A 13,911-nucleotide genomic window follows, 5' to 3' on the forward strand; every position below is an offset into this window, starting at 1 on the left:
AGGTTGACCCTCGTGTTAATTTGCGAAAATCTTTAAAAAGCAAAAAAATGCATTTTTTAAACTTTCATGTTACAGACACACATGTCCTTAGGACATGTGTGTGTGAAACATGCACTTTAAAATACGTTTCAGGGGTGCAGGGGGGGGTCTCCTCTGCACCCTTGCAATGCATCAACAAATTGCGAGTTCAAAAAAAAGAAATGCAAAACGGCATTGATTCCTATGGGCCTCTAGGCCCATAGGAATCAATGTAATGCCATTGCGAATCGCAATTAAGGAATCGCAATTTCCGAAAATTAAGAAATCCTAAAAACTTTTAGGATTTCTTGATGCATAGGATTTTGCAATTCCTAAATTGCGATTCCTTAATTTTCGCAATTTAGGAAGTGCAAAATCCTACAATGATGCATGTGGCCGTACGTCTTTAAAGGACTCGGGTAACTTGGAAATTCTGCCATATCTAGTGCAGGAACCTTCCCAACCTCCATGACACCCTGTGTTATCATTTCCTGAACTACTGGGTGTGGGGATCTCCTGACTAGATGCAACCTCATCATTTTCTAGGTTACCAAACACATTGTCATTATACAATTCACTCTCTTTGTCAGTTACAGTATCTGTGTTTGGCACTATGATTTCATCTTCACAATTGTGAGTAACAGGATATTGACAGGTTAGCTCATTAGATACAATGTCATCATAGTCTCCCTCACCTGTATATGTGTCGAACCACGAAAACTCATCACTGCTTTGTTAGTCATACCTTTGAACCATAACTCAACTTAACTTTTTAAAAATTTTATGGCATCACTCTTGTTGCGCCAACCCAGATACCTAAGACAGATGGCACTATCTGAAACATCGACAATTTCTTCTGGGTTGAAATATTTAGACTCCCCTTTGAGCTGACTGTTGGGTTTCTTAACTAGAGCCCATTCTCCCTTGCAGAACTCTTTGTGAACAGCTCTATGTACATTGTCGTGATATATTTTGGCTTTCACTTGGCAGTCAACAATCTTCTTTTTGACTTCAAGTTGCTCGTCACTGATAGCAACAGTGGTGGGTAATGACTTCTCAAAACAAGTAATCTTTGGCACCGTCTTATTGTCACATTTTCTTCCTCTCATTAGAAAAAACGGAGAAAAACCTGTAACACTGTTTATAGTTGTGTTGTATGCAAACACTCTTTCTTTGACGAACTTCTTCACTGGAATTCTTGAAGCTACGGCTAATTGTATTCCATCTTTGAGAAAACGATTCACTCTTTCTATCTGACCGTTGGACTTGGGGGAATACAAAGGAGTTTTCTCCTGATGAACGCCGTGATGATCCAGAAAAGCAGTCATTTTGTTCGATGTTAGCTGCTTCCCATTGTCTGATACCATGATGCGGGGACTTCCTTCAATTGCGAAACAAGTGTCCAGAAAGTCAATGACAGAGTCTGAGTCTATTGTATGTACAAATTTGTGATATATCCACTTACTGTAGTAGTCACTCACAGCTATTAAAAATTTTGCATTTTGCTCTAAAATTTGAAAGGGGCCAGCCATGTCAATGGCTATCTTAAACCATGCAGCACTAGGGATAGATACCAGTTGCATCTCCTGTACTCTGGGTTTCCATCGTTTGTCTGACTTAACACAAACATCACATCTGTCAACAAACAAGTTAACATCAAGATCCATCTGAGGCCACCAATATTGCTCTTTCAATATTTTTTTGTCATGGTAGATCCTAAGTGTGAACTGTGTGCAATTGCGATTAAATGATTTCTTAGTTTTGAAGGTGGAATAAGTAAATTGCCACTCATGAGGAAACCCTTAACTACACTCAATTCATCAGATACATGTAACATAACCTTTAAATCAGCAGTGAGATTTCGAACTGGAGGCAAAGCAGTAGACATGTAGTATTTAACCTTTGTCAACACTTGATCCAAACTCATTGCCTTCATCCATTCTTTCTCCGATATTACATTGTTTACGCTTTGGAAACCTTCTATACTTGATACTACGCATTCTGTTTCATCCTCACCTGTGCATTCTGGATTCGGAGTGGGCAGCCTGGAAAGAAAATCGTCTCTGACATTGTCTTTGCCCGCTATATGTCCAATAGAGAAATTATATTCTTGTAATTTTGCAAGTAGTCTCACTAATCTGGCTGAAGCTTTCCCATTTCCTCTACCGTAACCATCAAACATGTACGTGAGAGGTTTGTGATCAGTAACCAACTCAAACCTCTTACCCCATAAGTACATTTTAAGTTTATCTACAGCCCAAACGCATGTGAGGGCTTCCCTTTCGATGGTGCTGTAATTTTTCTCTGTGCTAGACAACCTGCGTGAAATAAAAGCAACCGTGTGCACATACTTATCAACTTTTTGAGTGAAAACAGCTCCAATGCCCACCGAACTAGCATCTACCGTGATAATGTTCGACCCCTTGGTATCAAATGGCTTTAAAGTGGGGGCATTCACAATGGCTTTTTTGATATCTGTAAAAGATTGATCCTGTGGACTTTCCCATACAAATAGATGACCTTTGCGTAACATAACTCTCAATGGTTCAACCATGTTGGAATAATTTTCAATAAACCTTGAGTAATACTCGCTGAGACCTAAAAATGACCTCAGCGAGTCTTTATCTCCTGGTCTGGGTGCATCAGAAATAGCCTTTACTAAATTCAATTTAGGTTTGATGCCATCTTGACTGAGAACGTGACCCAAATATTCTAATTTTGTCTTAAGGAATTCACATTTGTTCTTGGACACGGTCATACCTTTCATTTGCAACTTACCTAGTGCTGCATCTAAAATAGCATTGTGTTCTCCTATGGTACTTGCATGGATGAGAATATCGTCTTGGAAACTCTTGATACCACTCATGCCTCCAATCATATTCTCCATGAGCTTTTGGAATACTCTAGCAGAAGAAGCTAGGGCAAAAGGTAAACGTATATATCTGAAGGCTCCTACGGGAGTGATAAAGGTGGTTAATTTTTTTGAATCATCATCAAGTCTTACTTGGTGGTACGCCGACTTGAGATCGATGAGCGAAAAATATTTAGAACCTGCAATTGCAGCCAAAATTTCCTGAATTCTGGGCAGGGGAAAACAATCCACTAATATATTCTTGTTCAATGATCTCAAATCAGCGCTCAAACGGAACTCACCATTTTTCTTCTTAATTAGTACAATACCGGAAATCCATTCAGCTGAATCAGCTGGTTCTATTACACCTTCTTTGATAAGTTTGTCCAATACCATTTGTAACTCCTCTTTAACTGACATAGGTAAAGATCTAACTTTATGTCTGACAGGGATGGCATCCTTTTAAAGAATAATTTTATGGACAAAACCTTTTACGCATCCTATGCGATCTTCAAATAGCGACTTATATTTGCAAAGAAAGGTAGAGATATCATCGTTGTTGGGTGTTATTATAGCTATATCAATACTTGAAACAAAACCATCATCTAGTATAATGGGGTCATCTGCTCCAGGTTTCAAACTTATTCTTAACTTAGCCAGATCCCTCCAACCAACGATGTCCCTACCTAGTTTAGCAACATAAATTTTTGTTTTCACACACCTTCCCTTGATGTTTAAAACATCCCCAAAGTAACCAAACATGTTGATGTCAAATTCACCGAATGCCGTTGGGTTCACATCAGATGACAATAAATCTACATGTGGCCAATGTCGGAAAAACGTTTTGTCTGAGATAATCGTTATCGGTGAACCAGAGTCGGCTGTGATATTAAGTTGAATTTCCCCAACGTAAGCTGTACCTAAAGGACCTTTGATACTTTTGTACTCGTCTTCGACCATTAGCACAATGTTAGAACACATGCTCTCATCAAATTCCTCCACATTACTTACTTTTGTAGGTATGAATCTTTTCTGGCCAAACGTGCCACAAACCCCAGCAAAATGCCCTACCTTTTGACATCTTGTGCATTTCTTTCCAATAGCTGGACAGTTCACTGAGTCGGCTTTGTGATTTCGAGAACCACATCTAAAACACACAAATTGAGATGTGTTAGCATTCGAAATAGGTTTGAACTTATTACTCGAACGGATCTCTTTTTTCTTCCTGTCATTCACAAAACTTATGTTAGAACTTGAACTAACTACTCTTGACAATTCTTTAGACCCTTCCAATGAACGTTCTATGCCTTTTGCGATATCAATCGCTTCGGATAGTGTAGGTCTTTTGCATGCCAACAAACGTTCTTGAATTTTACGTTCATAACAGTGGAAATCAAAATGGTCACGAATGTACTCATCAACTCTATCTTGAAAATCACACTTGGTAGCCAGTACCCTTAAACTGGCTATGTACTCCTCCACATTCTCATTTTCAGTTTGTTTTCTCATTGCAAACTGGTGTCTGCCCACAATAATATTTTCCCCTTCACCATACTGTTTCTCTAGTCTTTTGACTGCTTCTTGAAACTCATCAAGAGGAATGAATTGGCCCGGGTCTGGTTCATATTCGGGCAAACTGTCGAAAATTTCTTGTCCAGCCACGCCTAAAAGTCCGAAAAGAATGGCCATCTTTCACTCTGGTTCATATTTTTTGCCGTTAATAGCTACTAAATAATTTTCGAACACCCTGTACCAATTGCGCCACTTCATGACAGGTTTGCCAGGCTCGTTTAGGAAAGCTGGTGGTGCCCTGAAATTGGATTCACTGGCCATCGCTTCATGTTTACTGTCAGATGTCTCTTTTTTAATAAAGTACTCAATTTTGTATCTCTAGTTGTAACTACACTTATTACAAAATCATGGACATTTGAATTAAACGTGCAAAATCCTTACAACACTCTTGCTCAGATGTATTACACCATTACTGTACTTGAAAACAATATGGATTGGACACTAGATATAAACAAGATACTCTTGTATGATGCTCTGTATTATACGTAACCAATTAACTTTTGGCACTCAAAGCGCAGACTGGGTTTGTATTGATGGAGTTCTCTAGCAATATTGAAGATCAGTTAACAATAAGAAACGAGTTCTATGAAAACAGCATCAAACATGCCGAATATATATATATATATATATATTTTTTTTTTTTGTCTAAGTTCGAACTGCTGGAACACCAAGAAAGTTCCGTTTCCACTTGAAGAACACTTAACTTGGAAGAAACGGTAAAACCGCTTGAAAATATCGTTTTCCGCTGAAATTAAAATGAAATTGCAAGTACCTTGTGGTTCAAAACAGCGTACTCATGAGGCTGGGGTTTCCAATAATAGACTGACACACTCAAAATGGGGTCACGTAACCCACGTTGCAACGTGATGACGTGTGAGATGAGTCACCGGTTGCCGCACAGCTGAGGCGGTTGACAGATGACAGTTGAACTGACGTAACTGTAAACTGTAGCTTTGCCACTGCAATACCTCACATAAACTCCGTTATAGTCTGCGAACACACAAGTTGAAGAACATTTAACAGAATGAGAAATTCTGTCGGAATAGAAAAGTATTCGTAACTTGCCTGAGAAATTTTCTTGAAACAGCCTGGCAAATTCCGATCACTACTTCAGGAATATTTTTTTTTTAGTAGAACGCCTCCTCACACAGGAAGAACCGTCTTCTACCGCAATTTAGTATCTCCACAAAAATAACAGAGAATGAATTTAGAAAACACGAAACACTCCACTTCGGAAAACTGAAATCTTGTCACTTGCCTCAAAGTATTGAACACGACGCTCTATAACCACTTCCACAAGCTCATCGATTGATTCTCGTCCCGACCTCGTCGCCAACTGTTGTAACTTGGTAAATAACCAAACGGAAACCTTCTAGTAAACTTCCATGTATTTATTCTACATAACAAGCTTGTGGGGAGAGGAGGAGCAAGGACTGACAGGTACAATGAGGAATCTCCGTCTGAAAGCAGCCGGAGGTTGACATCATATAAATACTTGTACAACATTCTATACCGCGTCATCAGTATCCACTAATGGTGAGAACATATGGTTACAATGAAAATAGACTAGACCTACAACATGGCTGATTGATAGGTTGGGATTAGAATGTACATTTTCCTAGTAATTAATGACGGAAAATCTTAATTTTATTAAAGACAGGGAGGAGAGTATTATGCTTTCTGATCTTGCATTTATTTTAATAGCAGCCAAGATAAGCACTGAAAACTGCAGTTCCCAGAGGGCCAAGCAAACCGCTGACCAATGGGAACAAACAGAATCCACCACAGTAACCAATGGGAGAGCAGTCCCAAGTATAACGATAGTACTGACTGCGAACAGCCCTCTTTTAGTTGGGGAGCAGACTAGATAACATCCAGAAACAGAGGGAAAATAGAATAAACAATACAAAAGGCTAGAGTCCAAGCAAAGAGGTATTGAACACAATCCAGCAGCGACATCCTTGAAGCGGAAGCGAGGGTTGAGGAATCGCTGAACAGAAGTCTCATGAAGACCATGGTCTCGATCAGGAAGAAGCGGGAGGCAGGGCCAGAGTCGGTGTAGGGAGGGAGAAAAAACACATATCAAAATTGTTTTGGTGGGATAATACTTGCCTCCGTGTCTTTATTAAAATTAAGACTTTCCGTCATAAATTACTAGGAAAATCTACATTTTATGGCAAGACCGAAGGCTAAATTCCTTGTTTAAAGCATATCAACAACCAAAGAAAGCAGCATTAACAACCGGTTTACAATAAAACGTTCAGAAAACCTTATCATTGGACCAATCCGCTGATCTCAGAATGTCCTTCAATCTGGAGCGGCCCAAAAAGCTTTAGAAGCTGCCAGCCAGGGACATAACCCAGCGAACCCAACGGACAAGCGTTGCAGAAGAAACAAGATTATGAGGTTTGCAGAAAGAATTGAGAAGCTGGGAATGAGAGGACGTTCTGAGATCAAGGGTTCGTTACTCATACATTTTGAGACATTGACCTACACACAATTTAGGTTTGGAAGGGAAATAGGGATAAAAAACAGAGTTCAAATTTGTTTTTGTACGTTTGTTAATGTGAAACATCACCCCGGAGGAGGTGAACTGACGAGAGGAAACATCCATCGCTTTGACATCAGAAAAATGTTTAATAGAAACCAAACATAACATTGTAAGTATAGCGGATAGCATTTTTAATGATAGTTCTGAATTATCTGGCCAATCAGAAAAAAGTTTGAGAATTAAATTCACATCCAAAGTTTAGAATACTTAGCCAACAAAGGTTTAGAGAATTTTACTCCTCTTAACAGATGACAAATCATGGGGTGAGCACCCGCCGGCTTGCCTTCAATCAGCGAATGATTCAGACAAATCGCTGATCTATACAAATTGACAGTTCTGTAGGACTTACCTGCGCTGGTTTCAGAAGCCAAAAAGTTGACAATATAATTTAATGGCGCTGAAAAGGGATTGATACATTTTCTCACACACCAGCTTGACCATAAAGACCAAGCAGATTTGTAAGCCTTAGTCTTTTCTGGAGCCCAGGCCCTGCTGATGAAGAGCGAAGCTTCTTGCGAAATGAGAAGGTCAGGTTAGAAACACCCGAGACTTTCCACGCGGACAGAGCCAAGTAGTTGTCCAGAATGAGGCTGTGAGACTGACCTAAAGGATCCAGAAGATGGTCGTTGCGAACAGGAAGAAGGACTCCAACAGAGATGGCAACCAAATCTGAGACTGCCAGAAGGGGGTCACTATCACTAGAGAGGCAAACTGTTGTCTGACCTGAGCGATGACCCTGTTGATCATGACAAAGGGAGGAAAAGCGTAGTTGAGAAGAGGTGTCCAATCTTGGAGGAAAGCATATGTTGCCAGGGCTAAAGGATCCGGGCGCCAACTGAAGAAACGAGGAAGTTGAGAGTTGAGGTGAGAGGCAAAAAGATTGATATGAAAAGGGCCCCATTTTCGACAAAGAGATAGAAAGACGGATGGAAGAAGCTTCCGGTCGCTGGAATCCTGAAGATAACGAGATTACCAGTCTGCTACAGAGTTGAGATTGCTTGGGAGCCTGGGAGATACTCTGCTGTGAGAGAGATCTATTTGAGAAGACAAAATTCCAAGAGACTCTTTGCTATCTCCGCGAGGGGTTTGGATTTTGTGCCACCTAGATGGTTTATGTAGCGGACCGCAGAAACATTGTCCATGCGAAGAAAAATGGAACAGCGTACTTTGTCTTTTGCAAGGCTCTTGAGTGCAAAGGAGCCTGCCAGCATCTCTAAATAGTTGATGTGCAATCTGGACTCCTCGAGAGACCATGTACCTCCAGTCGATGTTGAACCACAATGAGCGCCCCAACCCGACAGACTTGCATCGGATTCTAACACAAGATCGGGGGCCAAAGCAATGATAATCAGCCCGTTCCATGCATCTAAATGGTTGATATGAGCTCTGAATAAGCCAGGCCTTAACACAGATGTCAAATCTTTAGGCGCTGGAGGGCACAATACTGAAGAGGGCCCAGAAAGATTGCTTGAATTGAGACGGAGAGCAGACCCACGATTTGAGCAAGAGATCTGAGGGAGATGAGAGAGGACTGAAGCACTTGAGAGATTTCTGACTTTATAGCTGAGACCTTTGACTGAGAAAGATGAAGAGAAGCAGTGGAAGAATCCACGAGTAAGCCTAAGAAATCGATGCGTTGAGAAGGAATGAGCATGGAATTTTGGGAGTTCAGAATGAAACCCAGGTCTAGAAGGAGAGATTGAGTGATGTTCAAATGAGACAACAAAGTTTGTTTGTCCAAGTTCATTATCAAAATGTCATCGAGGTAAATAATTAATCTGATCCCAAGGGATCTCAGATAAGTGACCACCGGTCCCTTGATCTTTGTAAAGCACGATGGTGCTGACGACAGGCCGAAGGGAAGGGAACAAAATCGGTAAATTACTTCTAACCACTAAAATTGAAGACATTTTGTGTGGGAAGGATGAATTGGAATCGTAAGATACGCGTCTTGTAAGTCTATTCTGACCATCCACTCATTCAACCGAAGAGCATCTCTGATATGGATACTTGTTTCCATTTTGAAGTGACGATAAACCACAAATTTGTTGACCACTTCAAGTTCATCACAGGGCGCATTTTCTTGTACCTCTTGTGCACGAGAAAAATGGAACTGAGGAAGCCTGAATGAACTAGAGGAGCAACCAGAATTGCCTGGTTGTGGAGAAGGGATCGAACCTCTATAGAAATTAGATTTGCCATGTCAGAAGAAACGACGAGAAGCGGAGGGAAAACAGTTTTGAAAGGTGGAGCGTAAAACTCTATGAGATAACCTTGTCATGATCCGCCTTGATCCACATGAAGCGCCTGCATGAATAGCTGTGTTAGATGTGTATGACATAACTATAGCGTTTCTTTTTGACTACATGTCCCATAATGCCTAGCGACTGGGAGGAGTTGGGAAGTTATTTAGGTGGCCATTTTTGGGCTGCAAACTGTACGTGATTTGTTACCCGATTCTGAAACTGGTTCCTGATCTTGTTTGTGAACATCCTGTTTACGTTCAGCGGCTGCTGAACGAAAGTGTTTCCTGCTGAGAATCTTCATGCCTCGGATGGGACACGAAAGGCGCTGTTGCCTTTGGATTGATTACTGGCGTGAGGCGGCTGCAGAGCGCTTTTCTTTCGGACCCTTCTGTGTGTCCTTCTGACACGAGAGAGACTGTTTGTTTGTTCTTCCTACGAAGACACGCGTTCAGGCGGTTGCTGAACGCATATTGCGGAATCGTTTTCCTTGCATCGGGCAAAAGAGGAAACAACGAAGGGGTTCTCGGCTGAGGCCTCTTTGGGTGAAAATATCGGAGTCCCAGCGTTTAGATAATGCTCTGGAAGGATTTCAGGAATGTCAGCACATTGTGAGTAATAGCGTTCTCGGATGGGATGTGCTATCAGTTCAGTACATTATCCGGATAATTCAATCCCAAGATAAAGAAACTGGTTATTATTTGTGATTTGGACATTTAATATGGAACTCGTTTTGGAGTAAAGAGACCAAATGACTTCTTATTCTTCCACGGATTGAAATAGTAGTACCAGGCTGTTATTAGACTTTTTAATTCCCAGAGGAACTATTTTTCTCCGTTTATTTTTGAGTTGTTAAGGGGAGCTTTTTCGTTAATAAGGGAAGGCTGGAAGGTATGCATGGTTCTGGAGAGAGGTGAAAAGCTGGTGTCAGTTGTGTGAACCTCAGATTGAACGCTTCATTTGATTTATGTATTACAGAAATGGATGCTAGGGTATAGAGGCGTTTATCTGATACCTGCCAAGAAAGAAAGAGGAGGAAAGCAGTCCACAGTTAGTCGAAGTGGTAGGTGTCATTCTAGCGAGAATTGAATGAGTGTAGTTAGTGATTTCTTCGACTTACCTTTGTGTGTTTTCTTCTTTTCTCGTTTCATCCTCCCTTTCCCGTTCCAGACCCTTCCTTACCTTTCCCTCGCCTGATTTCCTATATGCTCTGTGTGATATATACAGTCAGAGTATAGGGCAATCTGGAGGTGGACCCCTTTTAAGCATCACCTGATCCTGAGGAAGTGTGGTCGTGACAGAATCACGTACCCAAGTATTGTCTTCCTCCCGGTCAGGGGTGATTGACAGGATGGCCACCATAGAAGATGTGCGACATGCTTTAGGTTTAGTGCAACAAGAGCTAGAGGCTTCAAGGGAGGAAACGGCTGCGTTGAGAGAACGTTTGGATAGGCAAGTGAGAAATCCTTTTGATGCAACTGCTAGTGGTTCCCCTATACAAGTCACAGTGTCACCTCCTATACCATTAGCCAGTCCCGAACGTTATTCTGGGGACCCTAACAAAATTCAAACCTTTTTAACGCAGATAGCGTTGCATTTTTCATGCCGCCCAGCCTCGTTCCCTACCAATATATCCAGAGTGGCTTTTGCTATATCGTACTTGACTGGGGATGCAGCTAGTTGGGCTGTGCCTTTAGTGCGCAATGATGACCCGTTGTTGACGGATTGGGATGATTTTCGTAGAGAATTTGAAAGAGTCTTTGATAGGCGGGCTACTACGCTTAGTGCCGATAGGGAGCTTTTGTGTTGCGACAGGGAAAAAAGGAACTTGTTACGTACATGACTGCTTTTAATCGGTTGGTAGCGGAAACGTCTTGGCCTGAAGAGAAGAGGATGGCCTTATACTATCAGGGTCTGAATGAAGACATTAAGGACGTCCTGGCACAGATTGATCCCCAACCCACCACTTGTACAGCTTTAATAAACCTACCTTTGCGGTTGGATCATCGTATGTCTGAAAGAGGAGGGGAGCGCAGAAAAGGAGATAGAGCCGGAGGGGGTTTGGATACGGCAGGACGTGTAGGGATGAGAGATGTGGGTCCTGAACCTATGGAGATAGGGGCTGTCAGACCTCCTTTAACTAAAACGGAGAGGGAAAGCAGACGGGCTCAGGGTCTCTGTATGTACTGCGGCAGAAAAGGGCACTATGTCCGGGACTGTACAATGAAACCTAAGAAGAGTAGTCCTTTTGTTCCTGGTAAAAAATAAGCAGTAATGCAGGCTGGTACTAACTCTGTATGTTCGCAAGAGAATAGGAAAGAGCAGACAGGTCTTCAGTCTTCCCCGGAGTGGAAGATCCCCTCTTTGGCAGTGTCCATATGTAAAAAGACAGAAACCCACATAATGTTATCCATGTGGTTGTATACTACTCATGACAGCCATCCGGTGTTGACTATGATCGATTCCGGTACCACCGGGAATTTTATTGACCAAGGTCTAGTGGACAGGTTAGGGTTAGTAAGAGTACCGAACCTCGAACCGGAGGCAGTGTTAGCAGTGGACGGCACGCCGTTGAAGTCAGGCCCTATTACCGCTCATACCGAGGAACTGGAACTCGTTTTGCCTGGGAGACTAGCAATCACAGGGAAAAGCTAGTGTTGAACATCATCGAAGCTCCTCAGTATGAGGTGATTCTGGGCATGCCCTGGTTGTGGCAGCACAATCCGTCCATAGATTGGAGGAATAAATCTGTTGGTTTTGAGTCCACGTGGTGTGAGTGTCATTGTCTGCAGTCTCCTACGTCTCATGTGTCCTCACTGGCCCAAGTATTTACCGTTGCTACCGCTGCGGAAAAGGTGGTCGAGTTGCCTCAGGAATACACAAAGTATACTGAGGTGTTTCGTGAGGTTATGGCCGAAACCCTTCCCCCGCCGAGAGAGTATGACTGCAGAATAGATTTGGTTGAGGGGGCGGTGGTACCTTCATGTAGGGTGTATGCCCTGTCAGTGTCTGAAACTTCCCATTTGAAGAAATATCTGGATCATTTCTGTGCGATAGGGTTCATTCGTCCGTCGCGCTCTCCTGCAGCATCGCCACTTTTTTTGCATTGATTATAGGCAGCTGAACAAGGTTACCATCCGTAATCGTTACCCGCTTCCACTCATCCCCGTTCTATTGGATCAGGTTCGGGGGGCTGTTATTTACACTCGCTTGGATCTGAGGGGGGCCTATCACCTGGTCCGCATTGGGGCGGGTGATGAGTGGAAAACGGCTTTTAAGACTTGTTTTGGACTTTGCGAGTATTTGGTTATGCCGTTTGGGCTTTGTAATGCCCCGGCAGCGTTCCATTTTTTTTGAATGACATCATGAAGGAGTATCTGGATCATTTTGTTGTCATTTATATCGATGACTTGTTTATTTACTCTGAATCCCCTGCCCAACACGTTGGCCATGTCCTCTTGATCTTGCAGCGGTTACAGGATAACAGCTTGTACTGTAAGTTGAGCAAGTGTGAGTTTGGGGTGGATGAGGTGGAGTTTTTGGGTGTGATCCTCAACCCGAGGGGGTTCAGAATGGCGGAGAGAAAGGTGTTGGCAGTTGAAGAGTGGCCGGTGCCTAGAAATGTGAGAGATGTCCAGTGCTTCCTGGGGTTTTCCAATTATTATAGGAGGTTCATTTCCCATTTTTCGCAGCTGGCATCTCCGATCACACGCTTGTTGCGTAAAGGTGTTCCTTTTGCTTGGACTCAGGAGGCATCGGAGGCTTTTGGTCACCTCAAACAGGCGTTCAGTACTGCTCCGATTCTGACGCATCCGCAGATGGATGTACCCTTTATAGTGGAAGCAGATGCGTCTGAGGTGGCCATAGGAGCGGTTCTATCGCAAAGAGACAAAAACACTGGTCAGTTGCATCCTGTTGCGTTTTTGTCAAAGAAACTCAATTCCGCTGAAGCCAATTATACCATCGCAGAAAAAGAGCTTCTAGCAGTGAAGAAGGCGTTTCAGGAATGGAGGCACTATTTATGGGGTGGGCACCATCCGGTAACTGTATATTCTGACCATCGCAATCTCCAGTACCTCAAGACTGCTTGCCACTTGTCTCAACGCCAGATGCGTTGGATGCTCTTTTTTGCGGAGTATGAATTTACGATCACTTTCCGTCCCGGAGTAGAAAACAGGAAAGCGGACTCCTTATCTAGGCAGTCGGATTCCGAAAGTCATCTAAAGACAGATCCACGACCCATTCTCTCTCCAGAGGTGGTGCTGTGTGCCATACAAGCAGAACAATTTATGGAAGTAGTGGCTAAACATCGGTCATTGCAGCAATGGAAGAAGTGGGCTGCTGCAGATAAGCATCGTTCTCTCAAACATGGTTTGCCGATGGTACTGAATCGCCTATTCCTCCCAGTGCATGCCCTCCGGTTGATGGCCTTCAACTGGTGCCATAATGCCTTGGTGGCAGGGCATCAGGGTCATCAGAAAACGATTCATGCGTTACGACGTCATTTCTGGTGGGAAGGCCTGGCTAAGGATGTGAAATTATGGGTAAACCAATGTGAGACATGTGCAAGAGCAAAGAACGTTCAATCGAAGGCTTCGGGTCTGCTTATGCCACTTCCGACTCCTCCCGGCCGTGACAAGTCATCAGCGTGGACTTTGTGTTGGGGTTGCCTTCTG

The sequence above is a fragment of the Lissotriton helveticus genome, chromosome 5_1, assembly GCF_964261635.1.
Source record: "Lissotriton helveticus chromosome 5_1, aLisHel1.1, whole genome shotgun sequence".
Classification (NCBI taxonomy): domain Eukaryota; kingdom Metazoa; phylum Chordata; class Amphibia; order Caudata; family Salamandridae; genus Lissotriton; species Lissotriton helveticus.